Source organism: Entelurus aequoreus, linkage group LG12 (genome assembly GCF_033978785.1).
Source record: "Entelurus aequoreus isolate RoL-2023_Sb linkage group LG12, RoL_Eaeq_v1.1, whole genome shotgun sequence".
Classification (NCBI taxonomy): Eukaryota; Metazoa; Chordata; class Actinopteri; order Syngnathiformes; family Syngnathidae; genus Entelurus; species Entelurus aequoreus.
In genome coordinates, this window is record NC_084742.1 from 15,307,379 (window position 1) to 15,322,526 (window position 15,148).

Sequence of the window (15,148 nt, forward strand, 5' to 3'; positions counted from 1 at the left end):
TTACTATATACATGTCCACTCTGTTAGGTTGATGTCCACCGTGTTAGTTGAATGAGGCTAACACGGTGGACACTAACACGGTGGACATTTTGAGCTAAAGTTAGCCTTCAGCCTGCCTGTGTTAACATAACAGCTAGCATGGACTTGAATAATTGATAAGAAATCTATAATTTCACACAAACATGTTTTGAAAAATTTCAATTTGATTGATCTCCTTATTATTTAGGCCTAACAGAGTGGACACGTTATGTTCAACCACATTAAATTCACTTCATAAAAACATCAACATCAGATAGTAAGAGAGCTAAAAAACCACACAGCTTACCAGAGTTGAGTTTCCCGCCACTGGTGTGATGTTACCTAATGAGAATGATGTCACTGACAAATGTGGTTGTTTTCTTAAAGGGACAGTAACGCAACTTAACAGAGTGGACAGCGACCACAGGGACAGACATAGAACCTTATTTTTTTGTAATTCTTTTTACGATTTTGATAATATACACCATATGACTAAAGAGAGCTTGTCTATGATAATTATATCATAACAAAAAAAAATTAAAAATATATGTTTTTATTTGTTATTTTCTAGATTAAAGTTGAATAAACAGCACCAGGGACATGGCAAAATCGCATAATAGAACTTTAACAAAAGCTTTAAAAATATATATATTCTAATGTTTGAAGCCCATATCACTGTATTTATGATAGACAACAATTTACCATACACAAAGAAACTAATGGAATGAGCAATTGTAAATATTTTGAGAAAATATGACATGATTTATACTGGGGACGCAAAAGGCACCATATAAAAAAAATGACCCTAAAGCGTTCTTATTGTATAGACAATCTTTGACCAGGGTTTGCGTAAAAACAGCGGAGCATTCTTCTCACACATACGATCTTCGATTTGCATTTTAGGAATTCAAAACAACAGAGTGCTCTTGTCAAATAGAGGATCTTACGCTGCAGTGTAAACAGCACTTTTGCCTCACAGAGGAATATTTTGGACTTGGTGCAACAGTGTCCCAATACTTTTGTCCACGAGTAGTTAGAAGCAAGTTCAAACAGGAAGTAGACAACAGCGCTGCTAAATCCCCACCACAATAAAGTGCATTTACATAATAAAATAATAAAGTTTGTCACATTTGACAGCCGCATGTGTCACGCCGCGAAAATAACCTCCGAACAAATATATCCGCTTTTCATAAGTTGTGTGGTTTGATTCCTTAAAGGCTGCTAAGATCACAATAATACAAGTACTGCTAATAATAGGACTTCTAATAAGCGGGCACTTTATTTAGTACTCACATGTGCGCGTTGGGGAACTGTCCTGTGGACACGCAGGCCAAGCCGGACAGAAGCAGAAGTCCACACAGGCGGTAATCCATCTTTAAACGGACAAAAAGCAAGAAATAAATCCAAAAGACTGATAAAGATCCACAATGTCGCCCTTCTTCTTCTTCTTCTTCTTGCTGCTGCACACAAATCACATCAGCCCGCCCCCACTCCCACTGGCTCCGTTACACGCGCGGAACAAGACCGGGGGGAGATGGGGGGGGGGGCTGCGCACGCACGCACGCACGCGCACGCCGTGTCCAAATGTGGACATGTTGCTCTCCTCGAAGTGCAAAAGAGCTTTTCGAAGAACAGCGAAGGCAAAAGAGCAGGATTTTGCAGAAGTTTGCTAAAGATGTTCAAATGGGACAAAATGAAATAAATATTTCAATAATGATGTGTCTTTTATTCATTATAACTGGAATTAAAATACACAACTGTGTTACTAAAAGTGTCATAATGTATTAAATGTAAAAGTGCATTTTATCATCGAAATATTTATTTTAATATTTGATGAATTATTTAAACATTTAATTCATGATTATGTCGTTATTTATTTTCACCTGCCAAAGTCAGCCATCAAAGTGAGTGGGCGGGGCTAACAGGGATCTAATCCAATCAACGCTTCGGGAACTTTGGGAAGTCTTCGCAAACCATGGCGGCTGAGGAGGAGATTCACTCGTCCTTTCGGAATGTTTTAGAGCTGGTGGAAGCGAGACCTGCTGTCACGGAGCATGTAGCAGTTAGAGCGGAGGATTTTATTCCACGTGTCGGAGTTATTTCCACACTTTCAGACCAGTACTCCCTCGCTTCTCCGGTCGAAAGTTCCACGGACAAGCGGAAGTGCTGATTAACCAATCAGGTGTTAGACCCGCCCACTGACTTTCAAAGATTGACAGATCAAATAAATTGATGAAGCGTCTAAAGTACAGTGTCATTAAATAATTAATTGAATATTTTAAAAAAATGATTAAATAATTATTTATTTTACCTTTAATAAACTGACATTTAATGACACATTTATATATTTAATTCTAATAGACACTTTTAAGTAAATATTTAAAGGCCTACTGAAATGATTTTTTTTTATTTAAACGGGGATAGCAGATCCATTCTATGTGTCATACTTGATCATTTCGCGATATTGCCATATTTTTGCTGAAAGGATTTAGTAGAGAACAACGACGATAAAGTTCGCAACTTTGGGTCGCTGATAAAAAAAAGCCTTGCCCCTACCGGAAGTAGCGTGACGTAACAGGCTGGAGGGCTGCTCACATTTCCCCATTGTTTACAATGCAGCGAGAGAGATTCGGACCGAGAAAGCGACAATTACCCCATTAATTTGAGCGAGGATGAAAGATTCATGGATGAGGAACGTGAGAGTGAAGGACTAGAATGCAGTGCAGGACGTATCTTTTTTCGCTCTGACCATAACTTAGGTACAAGGGTTCATTGGATTCCACACTTTCTCCTTTTTCTATTGTGGATCACGGATTTGTATTTCAAACCACCTCGGATACTATATCCTCTTGAAAATGACAGTCGAGAACGCGAAATGGACATTCACAGTGACTTTTATCTCCATAACAATACATCGGTGAAACTCTTTAGCTACTGAGCTAACGTGATAGCATCGGGCTCAAATGCAGATAGAAACAAAATAAATAAACCACTGACTGGAAGGATGGACAGAAAATCAACAATACTATTAAACCGTGGACATGTAAATACACGGTTAATAATTTCCAGCTTGGCGAAGCTTAAAAATGCTGTTGCTAACGACGCCATTGAAGCTAACTTAGCTACGGGACCTTACAGAGCGATGATAAAAACAATAGTGCTCCACCTACGCCAGCCAGCCCTCATCTGCTCATCAACACCCGTGCTCACCTGCGTTCCAGCGATCGGCGGAAGGACGAAGGACTTCACCCGATCATCCGTGCGGTCGGCGGCTAGCGTTAGCTAGCGCGTCTGCTATCCAAGTCAAAGTCCTCCTGGTTGTGTTGCTACAGCCAGCCGCTAATACACCGATCCCACCTACAACTTTCTTCTTTGCAGTCTTCATTGTTCATTAAACAAATTGCAAAAGATTCACCAACACAGATGTCCAGAATACTGTGGAATTTTGAGACAAAAACAGAGCTTTTTTGTATTGGATTCAATGGTGTACCAATACTTCCGTTTATTTAGTGACGTCACGCGCATACGTCATCATACATAGACATTTTCAACCGGAAGTTTAGCGGGAAATTTAAAATTGCACTTTATAAGTTAACCCGGCCGTATTGGCATGTGTTACAATGTTAAGATTTCATCATTGATATATAAACTATCAGACTGCGTGGTCGGTAGTAGTGGGTTTCAGTAGGCCTTTAAAGAAGTGTTAATGTATTGCTCCTACATAAATGAAAATCTATTTCATGTTAGGCTCCTAAACATGTTGGCAACTTACATGTGGATGCATATAAAGCAGTGTTGTAAGCATTATATCCATTTTCCATCTTTTAGCACGTGATTAAGAGTAACAACTTGCACTGAGCCTAGTCTATAAAATCCACTACACCTCCCTGATACCGAAGTACATGTCAAACTACTTCCTTAACGTAAATGACCGCCATAACCACAACACCAGGGGGAGCTCCACTAACCACGTTAAACCCAGATTCCGAACTAACAAAAGGTCTTAACTCATTCTCTTTCTATGCCACATCAATATGGAATGCACTCCCAACAAGTGTAAAAGAAAGGGCATCTCTATCCTCCTTCAAAACTGCACTCAAAGAACACCTCCAGGCAACTTCAACCCTAAACGAACACCCTCCCTTCCACATCCTACCTCTTCGGATTGTAAATAATCAAATGTAAATAATCAAATGTAGATACTTTCTTATACTTTCTGAACCTCTCTCTATGTCCACTACTTGCTGTACATATCCTACCAAGTCATTCCTACACTGTTTCAATGTCCATTTCTCTGATGATACAATTGTTGATGCTGATTGTTGATGACTGAAGTGTTGATACCAACCAAACCTAACCCCCCGCACCCCCCCCCCCCCATATCCCACACCCCGGATTGTAAATAATGAAAATAATTCAATGTATATACTCTGATGATTATCTTGTGTGATGACTGTATTATGATGTTAGTATATATTTGATAGTATATATCTGTATCATGAATCAATTTAAGTGGCCCCCGACTTAAACAAGTTGAAATACTTATTCGGGTGTTACCATTTAGTGGTCAATTGTACGGAATATGTACTTCACTGTGCAATCTACTAATAAAAGTTTCTGTCAATCAATCACTCCAATTATGTAAATGACATCACATGTAACACACACACACACACAGTGTGTTGTCAGCTAATGCTAGCAATCGATCATGTAATGTATAACAGGTGGGTAGTAATGCGCTACATGTACTTCGTTACAGTAACTTTTTGTCAGAGTACTTTTAATGCAACATACTTTTTACTTAAGTATTTTTTGATGAACAAAGATTACTTTTATTTTGTTACATTGACTTTTACTCAGATCTCTCCATTTATTTATATTGTAGCGTCCCGGAAGAGTAGGTGCTGCAGGGAATTCTGCAAATGTGTTCCGTTGTGTTGCGGTGCAAATATTCTCTTGAAATGTGTTTGTCATTGTTGTTTACTGTGGTTTCATTATATGGCACGGGTTTATGACAGTGTTGCCGTTGTTTATATAGTCACTTTTAGTGTGAAATGTATGGTTGTTGATTAAGTTTGCACTTCATTCACTGATGTGTGTCTCTAAATAACATGTCCATTAATTTTGGCTATTATACAGAGTGACGTCTTTTCTTGAAAGACTATTATCTCGTCCGACATTACAATGTCACCTATACATTTATTCATAATCTATTACTGCATGCAAAAAAATATGTACACTTCGGTCACGTGACGCCATTCCACCAATCAGACGCTGCCTGGCAGTCACATGACTACTCTCAAACTACACACTGAAAAGTGACATGACGTCATAAGTCTTCAACATTCACTTACAAAGGAGTTGTTGGGGACCATGATTGACAGCAGCTGTGAGATCAGTTTGACAGAACTAGTGTTGGACCAACAAACTCTCAAAAGGGCAGAAAAGTGAAAGGAAGGTGTAAGAATGTCAACCTGTACCATTTGTAATCGTCTTTTAGAAACATTTGTGAACAATTTATTCTATTTTGGTGAATTATTACTATAGGACATAAATCTTCAACAGGAGGTCAGCAGGGGTGATGCAGGGGGTCGTGATATTTATTAAATATTTGTTTTCTTGTCCCCCTTCAATTTTTCCACAAATGTAAATGTCATTAAATAGAAATGAACATTGATCAACACACTGTAGTGTGGCTTAGAAACAGCAGGGCCGAGGATGTCGTTGTGGCTTGTACAGCCCTTTGAGACACTTGTGATTTAGGGCTATATAAATAAACATTGATTGATTGATTGATTGACATGATCGACATTCTCACTGTACCTTCAGACATATAATAAAAACATGAATTATTAATTATTACTGTTAAAATTTAAGATCGCTAACAATTAGCGCACTAGTTGCCAGCTAGCAATTAGCATGCTAGTTAAACGCTAGCGATTAACACAGCCGGCGAGCTATTAGTGAACTAGCGGTCAGCTCTCGATTAGAGCGTTAGTTATCAGCTAGGAATTGCCACACCAGATGCCAACTGGCTTTTAGCGAGCTAATTGTCAGCTAGTGATCAGCACTAGTTGCCAACTAACAACAAACCAATCGCCAGCTAGTCATTAGAGCGCTAGCTGGCAGCTAGGCATTAGAGCACTAGCTGTCAGCTGGCAATCAGTGTGCTAGTTGTCACCCACTGATTAGCACGCTAGTTGCCAGCTAGCAATTAACGCACCAGTTAATGCACCAGCTAGCAATTAACGTTCCAGTTGCCAGCTAACGATTAATGCAACAGCAATTAGCGCGTCAGTTGCCAAATGGCAATTACTGCGCTAGTTGTCAGCTAGCGATTGGTGTGGCAGTTTCCATCTAGCAAATAGCGGTGTTGTACTGTACTGTATTATTTGAATGTAGTAGTATTGCACAATAAGAATGTACTTTAAAAGACCAGTGTAATTTCAAAACAGTTTCATCAGTAAGACGTCCTCCCTCAGTTTCCTGTATGGTCCTTGGCCCAGAAACGTCTGAATGAGATGTTGATGAAGCTCCAACCTGTCAGAAGGCTGCAGTGTCAAAGTGAAGCCGGTCTCACTTTGTCCACCAAGAAAGACGTCCTGACTGAAACTGACGTCTGGCAGAAACTTGTTCCAACGAGACAAAGACGCCAAACATGAAATCTGCTTTTAGGAGGAATAAAGCATTTCACGCGTCTAGAATGTTCTTATCCAGAGCTAAGACCTCAACTCTCCCTGGAGAATGAAGTGTAGGAAAAAAAAGTAAGGAAACCAACTTACTGAATTAAAGTGAAAGGATGAATCAAATATCCTGCATGAATTATTGTAGAAGTTTGTTAAAATGTGCTAACATTAAGCATTAGTGGCCCTCATAAGAGGTGTCTAAATATTTATTATTCCATCATTCAAAGCACAGGAGTTTGTTTGGACTCTGATTCAACCTCACAGTCCAATGGCTGGACATTGAAGTGTCAAGAAGAGGACTTTGGGGTGTTTTGTTTTCCCGGAATGCAAAGGAAAGTTGGAGCGGGCAAGGCGTGAGTCACACATTAAGAGTGTTACTAAAACAGCCTTCTTTAATGTCCGTAATGTCGCAAAAATTCGTTCCATTTTGTCTACTAGCGACGCTGAGATCATTATTCATGCGTTCGTTACGTCTCGTCTCGATTACTGTAACGTATTATTTTCGGGTCTCCCTATGTCTAGCATTAAAAGATTACAGATGGTACAAAATGCGGCTGCTAGACTCTTGACAAGAACAAGAAAGTTTGATCATATTACGCCTATACTGGCTCACTTGCACTGGCTTCCTGTGCACTTAAGATGTGACTTTAAAGTTTTACTACTTACGTATAAAATACTACACGGTCTAGCTCCATCCTATCTTGCTGACTGTATTGTACCAATGTCCCGGCAAGAAATCTGCGTTCAAAGAACTCCGGCTTATTAGTGATTCCCAGAGCCCAAAAAAAGTCTGCGGGCTACAGAGCGTTTTCTGTTCGGGCTCCAGTACTATGGAATGCCCTCCCGGTAACAGTTAGAGATGCTACCTCAGTAGAAGCATTTAAGTCCCATCTTAAAACTCATTTGTATACTCTAGCCTTTAAATAGACCCCCCTTTTTTAGACCAGTTGATCTGCCGTTTTCTTTTCTCCTTTGCCCCCTCGCCGGGTCATTCCGGTTCCGGTGACCATGGATGAAGTGCTGGCTGTCCAGAGTTGGGACCCGGGGTGGACCGCTCGCCTGTGCATCGGTTGGGGACGTCTCTGCGCTACTGACCTGTCTCCGCTCGGGATGGTCTCCTGCTGGCCCCACTATGGACTGGACTCTCACTGTTATGTTGGATCCACTAGGGACTGTACTTAGAGGGGGGGTTACCCACATATGCGATCTTCCCCAAGGTTTCTCATAGTCATTCACATCGACGTCCCTTGTGTGGGCTCTGTGCCGAGGATGTCGTTGTGGCTTGTGCAGCCCTTTGAGGCTTTTGTGATTTAGGGCTATATAAATAAACATTGATTGATTGATTGATTGAAGGTAAGGACATATTTATTTTAACACTATCAAAAGGAACAAACGAAAAGTGCGCACAAGGGCGGAAGTACAAACTTGGCTATGAACAAAATTAACACATAAACAGACTAAGGACATGAAACAAAACTTACTTGGTCAAGCATGGAAAGATCATGGAACTATGGCATGGACGCGTAATCATGGAGGTATCAGAGTTAATGTCGCCAGGCTGACTTCCTGGCAACAATGGGCTTAAATAATACAGATATGATTTGTGACAGGTGCGCGAGTGCAAAACGTGAGACAGGTGAAACTAATGAGTAGTCATGGTGACAAGGCAAGGGAGTGAAAGCAGGAACTAAAAAGTGTCCAAAAACCAAGCAGAACATAACTAAACAAAAACATGATCACCGACATGACATGAAGCTCCAACCATGTAGCTCACATGCTACTAGGGTTGTACGGTATACCGGTACTAATAAGTACCACGTTACTAATGAATTACAAGCGGTACTATACTGCCTCTGAAAAATATTGTGTACTTTTTTTTGTTTGTTTTACAGACAAGACGGTTATGTCGTGACATTGCTGGTAAAAGCAGTAAGAGACGCATGTTAGGCAACGCACACGCACGGGTACTTGAAAGCCAAAACGGTGTGGAGACTGAAGAGGGAGAATGGACACATTTTTGCTTTAATAAAAAAGGAGACGCTATCAACACTGAGGGGCTTCTCTACCAGCGGTACTTTAAACAGTTAGCTAGTGGCTAACATCCTTTCAGTGTTTTAGCTACTTCTAAATCACTAATCCTCGCCTCCATGGCGACAAATAAAGTAAGTTTCTTACAAGTATCATCCCTGCAGGACAAGGAATAGCTAAACAGGCTTCACTACACACCGTAGGAGTATACAATAGCTAACCGCGAGCTAGTGCTCCTGAATGTAAACACATGCCATGGGTGGATCTACACAGACATCGTCGATACTACAAAGATAATGTGGAGAATGCATATATTTTCAAGAGTTCTTTCTTTATTCATAGTCATGTTTAAAGCAGCTAATATTTTCCCATGTGTTCTCTTTTTGCTTGTATCTTATGTCCGCAAGTAAACTCTGTGCTTCACCTTGAAGGGTTGGAATGTGGGAGTATAACATACTCCTTTTTTACCTTATCAGTATTAGAACAATGAGGCTGTATTCCTTTCTGGGCAGGGTGGGGGCTGTTTTCGTATTCAATAAGTTGTCTCTTCCAGTTTGATTTTCAGACCTCTTCTAGATGCTGGTATTAGCGCACTGTAGGACTGGTCTCCTAAAGCTTTAGTAAAACTTGATAATATTCCTATTCTGTCTTGATGGTCCTTCTTACTCAACATATATGTCATCTGAAAGAACTTGGGATTGACCAGTGACTTTAATCCCCTGAGAGGAAGACTGGTCAGATGCAACAATAACATCAATATTTTTTAGTATCACAAAATCTTTTGTCATTTTTTTTATGGTTTATAAACCCAGAAAATACTGTACGTCCCTGAACGCAGTAACTTTAGGTATGACCAATGTATGACTCTGTAACTACTTGGTATCGGATTGATACCAACATTTGTAGTAACATGCAAACCTGTAAAGTTTCCAAACCGAATAATACATTTACATTTTAACAGAAGTGACAGTGACACATGCTAGCATGCATGTAGCATACATGCTAGCACACATGTAGCATAAACACAATGTTTCTCCCCTGATTGTTAACTACGTGCAAATCTTACTGTAGTCAGTGGCCTAGTGGTTAGAGTGTCCGCCCTGAGATCGGTAGGTTGTGAGTTCAAACCCCGGCCGAGTCATACCAAAGACGATAAAAATGGGACCTATTACCTCCCTGCTTGGCACGCAGCATCAAGGGTTAGAATTGGGGGTTAAATCACCAAAATTGATTCCCGGGCACAGCCACCGCTGCTGCTCACTGCTCCCCTCACCTCCCAGGGGGTGATCAAGGGTGGTGGGTTAAATGCAGAGGTTAATTTCGCCACACATAGTGTGTGTGTGACAATCATTGGTACTTTAAATCTAATGAATCTGACTTGCCAATGACAGTCCTTTACCAGCAGGCACTAGACATTGAAACAACGTTGAAAACTTGGTCAATGAGGTCCTGACGTTGAGCAACTCAAACTTAACGTTGAAACATGCTTTTTGACAACATTTATTCAAGGTCCGGTTTTGACGCTGATATAACCATTGAAATTTGGTCATTTCCTAACCAACAACATTGTCTCAATTTACAAATGCAACTATTTTGCAATGTTGTTTCACAGTCAGTTTTAAAGGACATGTTGTCACTCAAAGAGGCTGGCGGATCCCAGGATACAACATAGGCAGGAGCAGGGGCGTCACTAGCTTTTAAGGACAGGGGGGGCTTAGCCCCCAGGAGATGCAGGATGCGAGCGAACGTAGCGCACGAGCACAAAACTTCACAAACGGCTAACAAAGACTTAGAAATTAGTCATTGTTATTATTATTATTATTTCAGTCGGTTTAGTTTCAATCTGTGTTCAGTACAACAATAAAACATGGGTTTGCACAGTGACATTTTGTTTACAGCATCAACAAGAAACAATTACTTGTATGATCCTTCAAGATACACTGAAACACAATGAAAGTCATGGCATTAGCCTCTATGTTATTAAAGGCCTACTGAAATGAAATTTTCTTATTTATACGGGGATAGCAGATCCATTCTATGTGTCATACTTGATCATTTCGCGATATTGCCATATTTTTGCTGAAAGGATTTAGTAGAGAACATCGACGATAAAGTTCGCAACTTTTGGTCGCTGATAAAAAAAGCCTTGCCTGTACCGGCTGTACCGATACAGAGTCGTAGCGTGACGTCACAGTCTGAAGGGCTCCTCACATTTGCACATTGTTTACACCAGCAGCGAGAGCGATTCGGACCGAGAAAGCAACGATTACCCCATTAATTTGAGCCAGGATGAAAGATTTGTGGATGAGGAAAGTGAGAGTGAAGGATTAGAGTGCAGTGCAGGACGTATCTTTTTTCGCTCTGACCGTAACTTAGGTACAAGGGCTCATTGGATTCCACACACTCTCCTTTTTCTATTGTGGATCACGGACTATATCCTCTTGAAAATGAGAGTCGAGAACGCGAAATGGACATTCACAGTGACTTTTATCGCCACGACAATACATCGGCGAAGCACTTTAGCTACGGAGCTAACATGATACCATCGTGCTTAACTGCATATAGAAACAGAAGAAATAAGCCCCTGACTGGAAGGATAGACAGAAGATAAACAATACTACCAAACCCTGGACCTGTAACCACACCGTCAATGCTGTGCCGCCTGGCGAAGCCTAGCAATGCTGTTGCTAACGACGCCATTGAAGCTAACTTAGCTACGGGACCTCAACAGAGCTATGCTAAAAACATTAGCTCTCCACCTACGCCAGCCCTCATCTGCTCATCAACACCCGTGCTCACCTGCGTTCCAGCGATCGACGGCGCGACGAAGGACTTCACCACAATGATCGGTGCGGTCGGCGGCCCGGAGACGGAGGAAGTCAACCCAGACAGGTGAGGACAGCGGCGCGGCGGCGTACGGCGTTGTAGCTTTCGACGACACCCCGGCCGCCATCAGAGTCTGCAAGAAACATATATTTCCCCAAAGTTACGTACGTGACATGCACATAGCGGCACGCACGTAAGGGCAAGCGATCAAATGTTTGGAAGCCAAAGCTGCTATCCAACTCAAAGTCCTCCTGGTTGTGTTGCTGCAGCCAGCCGCTAATACACCGATCCCACCTACAACTTTCTTCTTTGCAGTCTCCATTGTTAATTGAACAAATTGCAAAAGATTCACCAACACAGATGTCCAGAATACTGTGGAATTATGTGGTGAAAACAGACGGCCACCGTGCTATTCCAAAATGTCTTCTTCAACCCGTGACGTCACACGCAAACGTCATCGTACCGAAACGTTTTCAGCCGGAAGTTTCCCGGGAAATTTAAAATTGCACTTTATAAGTTAACCCGGCCGTATTGGCATGTGTTGCAATGTTAAGATTTCATCATTGATATATAAACTATCAGACTGCGTGGTCGGTAGTAGTTTGAGGTTTCAGTAGGCCTTTAATTCACAACAAACATGCTAATGAAACAACTTTCGCTCACAATACAATAATTGTTTGTTCCCAAATATTTTGAAGTTGCACATATTACATTTTGGGCACATATGTGACTAAAATGGTTGTAAATTCAAGCCCTGGAAATATTACTTAATTACTTGAATTAAAGTAATATCTGGATCAGGATAATTTGGCTTGTATATAATATATTTATATATATATTATGGCAAGCCGTTAAGGAAATTAAATATATATGGAGGTCTGAATAGAAATGAGAAACATTTATATATACTGTAAATAAGAAAGTCTTAGTTTGCTGATCTGAAAAAGAGCCAAAGCTGTCAAAGAGCTGAGGGATCATCTTCAAAGTACAATGCTGAAACAAATAATGCAAACAATAAAATGCAACTTCCAGGGCTTGAGATCAATGTAGTCCCGTCGTCCCGGGGACGGTAAAAAAAATGCACGGGACGAAATTAAATGCTCCCCGGGACGATGGCTTTTAACCATTTTTTTTCTTTTTATTTATTTTTTCATTTTACATTTTGTATTAAATGTCTTGGTTTTTCCACCCTCTGAAAATCCTATGCAATGTTTAACAAGCCATCCTATAATAATACAACAGCTATTAATGTAACAATACAATAAAACAAATATATTTAATGATGTTTTCATTATTTTAACAATAGGCTAATGTATATTACTTTATATAGATTCTACAAGAAACACAAAACTTAAAAACTAAATTATTTACAATTGCAGACACAAGGTTCTTGTTCTGCAGTGCTGTGTGCTAATGTGCTTCGTACACCTGCCAGACCGCAAGCAAGGTCGCAGAGAAAACGCGGACTGGATTTTGAGTGATGTGGGCATTTTCTATATGAACAAGTGGAATGGATTGGATACCGACGCACTAAAGGGGCTCTCTACCTTACACTATGAAGTGAGGGGAAACTGAGTGAATAATGACAGGTTATATGATTATTTATTTAAACTCATATTCGGGCCACTTTATAATGAATATGTCGGCATGTATTTGTAAAAAAAAAAAAAAAAGATTTTCTTTTTTTTTTAACACCAAATTATTTAGGGGGGCTTAAGAACATTTTAGGGGGGCTTGAGCCCCCCTAAAATAGGCCTAACAACGCCAATGGGCAGGAGTAAGAACAAAAAAGGGTCCTTATTGCTCAAAACAGGGATAACGAGCAATACTTAAGTGGATAACAAAAAAACTACGGTGCATCAAAAAGGGAAACAATAGCTAACAGCATAATCTGTGAAAAAAGGGATAAACAGGTAAAATATGACATCAAGAACAGAGTGGCTACCTGGGTCGGACGGAAGGCGAAAAGTCGTACAGGAAGTGGAATTGAGGAGAAGAATCCAGAGCTTGAATCCGAGGTCCTGACATGTGTCACGAAGACTAATCAGCCAGTGCCTTCCTGCCCGTACAGGTGTGGATAAATAGGCGAGTTAATTACGCACACCTGCAGCAATTATGCCCGGCTCAAGGAGTGGTGAAGTCTGTAACAGAAAACAAAGGGGCGGTAACAAAGAAAAACACAAAGAAAAGGAAAAACCAAATAACTGCTCCAAACACAGAACACCAAAATGGCTTCAACCACCCAAACAAAAGGTGACAAAGAAGTGGATGTGTGACAATACTGTGTGACACATGTACGTATAATCCATGTTGTATCAATGTCGTGTGCCTGACAACCCCAGTGTACAGTGGATCATGTACTGTACATACAGTAAGCACTGTCTTATTTCATTTTTAACTCCTGTGAAAATAAGAGAAAATCCAAAAATAAACTTTTTTGAATGACTCAGAAGTTTCCTGCTGTCAGGATGTACAGTAAAGTAAAGATGTCCACCAGAGCACATATGAGCATGAGGTCGCCTCACTTGTCAATAACAAACATTTTTCTTGCTACAAAGATCCAAAATGCTGCTGAGTCACAAAAGAACATCCGATAAATGTCCGTGTGAGCCATCGCACTAAAGATAAGCTTGTTTTTCTCACTGAATTAGCAATGATTTTTCTGTGTGTGTGTGTGTGTGTGTGTGTGTGTGTGTGTGTGTGTGTGTGTGTGTGTGTGTGTGTGTGTGTGTGTCGGCAGGTGCAGCCTCAGTTGCCAGCTCCAGACCCCACCCACCTGTTTGGGGAATTGCCCAGTGTCCGTCGCCAAGCAACACGTCGCCGACTTCTCACGGCTGAGAAAAAAATATAAAGATGAGGAAGTCAAGAAAAATATACTATATAAAATATAAATTTACTGTATATTTAAAAAAAAATTAATATACACAAAATATCTTTTATTATATATTTTTAAAAATCTATGGATAAGGATGACTAAAATGTAATATAAAAAATTTAAATAGACAAAAAATAAAATATCTATGTTTTAAAATCATAAAAAATTACAATAAAAAAAGAATAATAATAGAAATAAGAAGACTTATATATACACATATATAATTATATGTATTATATATTATATATATTTATTTATGTATATATATATTTATTTATGTGTATGTATGTATATATATTTTTATTTTATTTATGTATATATATATTTATTTATTTATGTGTATGTATATATATATTTTATTTATTTATGTGTATGTAATGTATATATATACATATACACATAAATATATATATATATATATGTAAATATATATATATACAGTATATATAGACATGTATATGTATTTACTTATGTGTATTTACATATATTTGTAAATACACAAATAAACATGTAGGTACCGTGCTCTGCCTATATATATATATATATATATATATATATATATATATATATATATATATATATATATATATATATATATATATATATATATATATATATATATATAATGTATATTATAAAATATATAATATATATCCTTACATATATACATACATAAGACACACACACACACACACACACACACATATATGTATGT

At 39.4% G+C, this 15,148-nt stretch overlaps 1 long non-coding RNA gene across 1 annotated transcript; it reads right to left on the reverse strand.

Moving 5' to 3' along the window:
• Positions 1–1,310: 1,310 nt before the first annotated feature.
• On the reverse strand, positions 1,311–13,683 carry LOC133662704 (uncharacterized). The gene is made up of 2 exons (XR_009828139.1): positions 13,504–13,683; positions 1,311–1,391 (listed from the first exon to the last, which is right to left on the reverse strand). It is a non-coding gene; the product is annotated as an uncharacterized LOC133662704 (long non-coding RNA).
• Between the last annotated feature and the right edge of the window lie 1,465 nt (positions 13,684–15,148).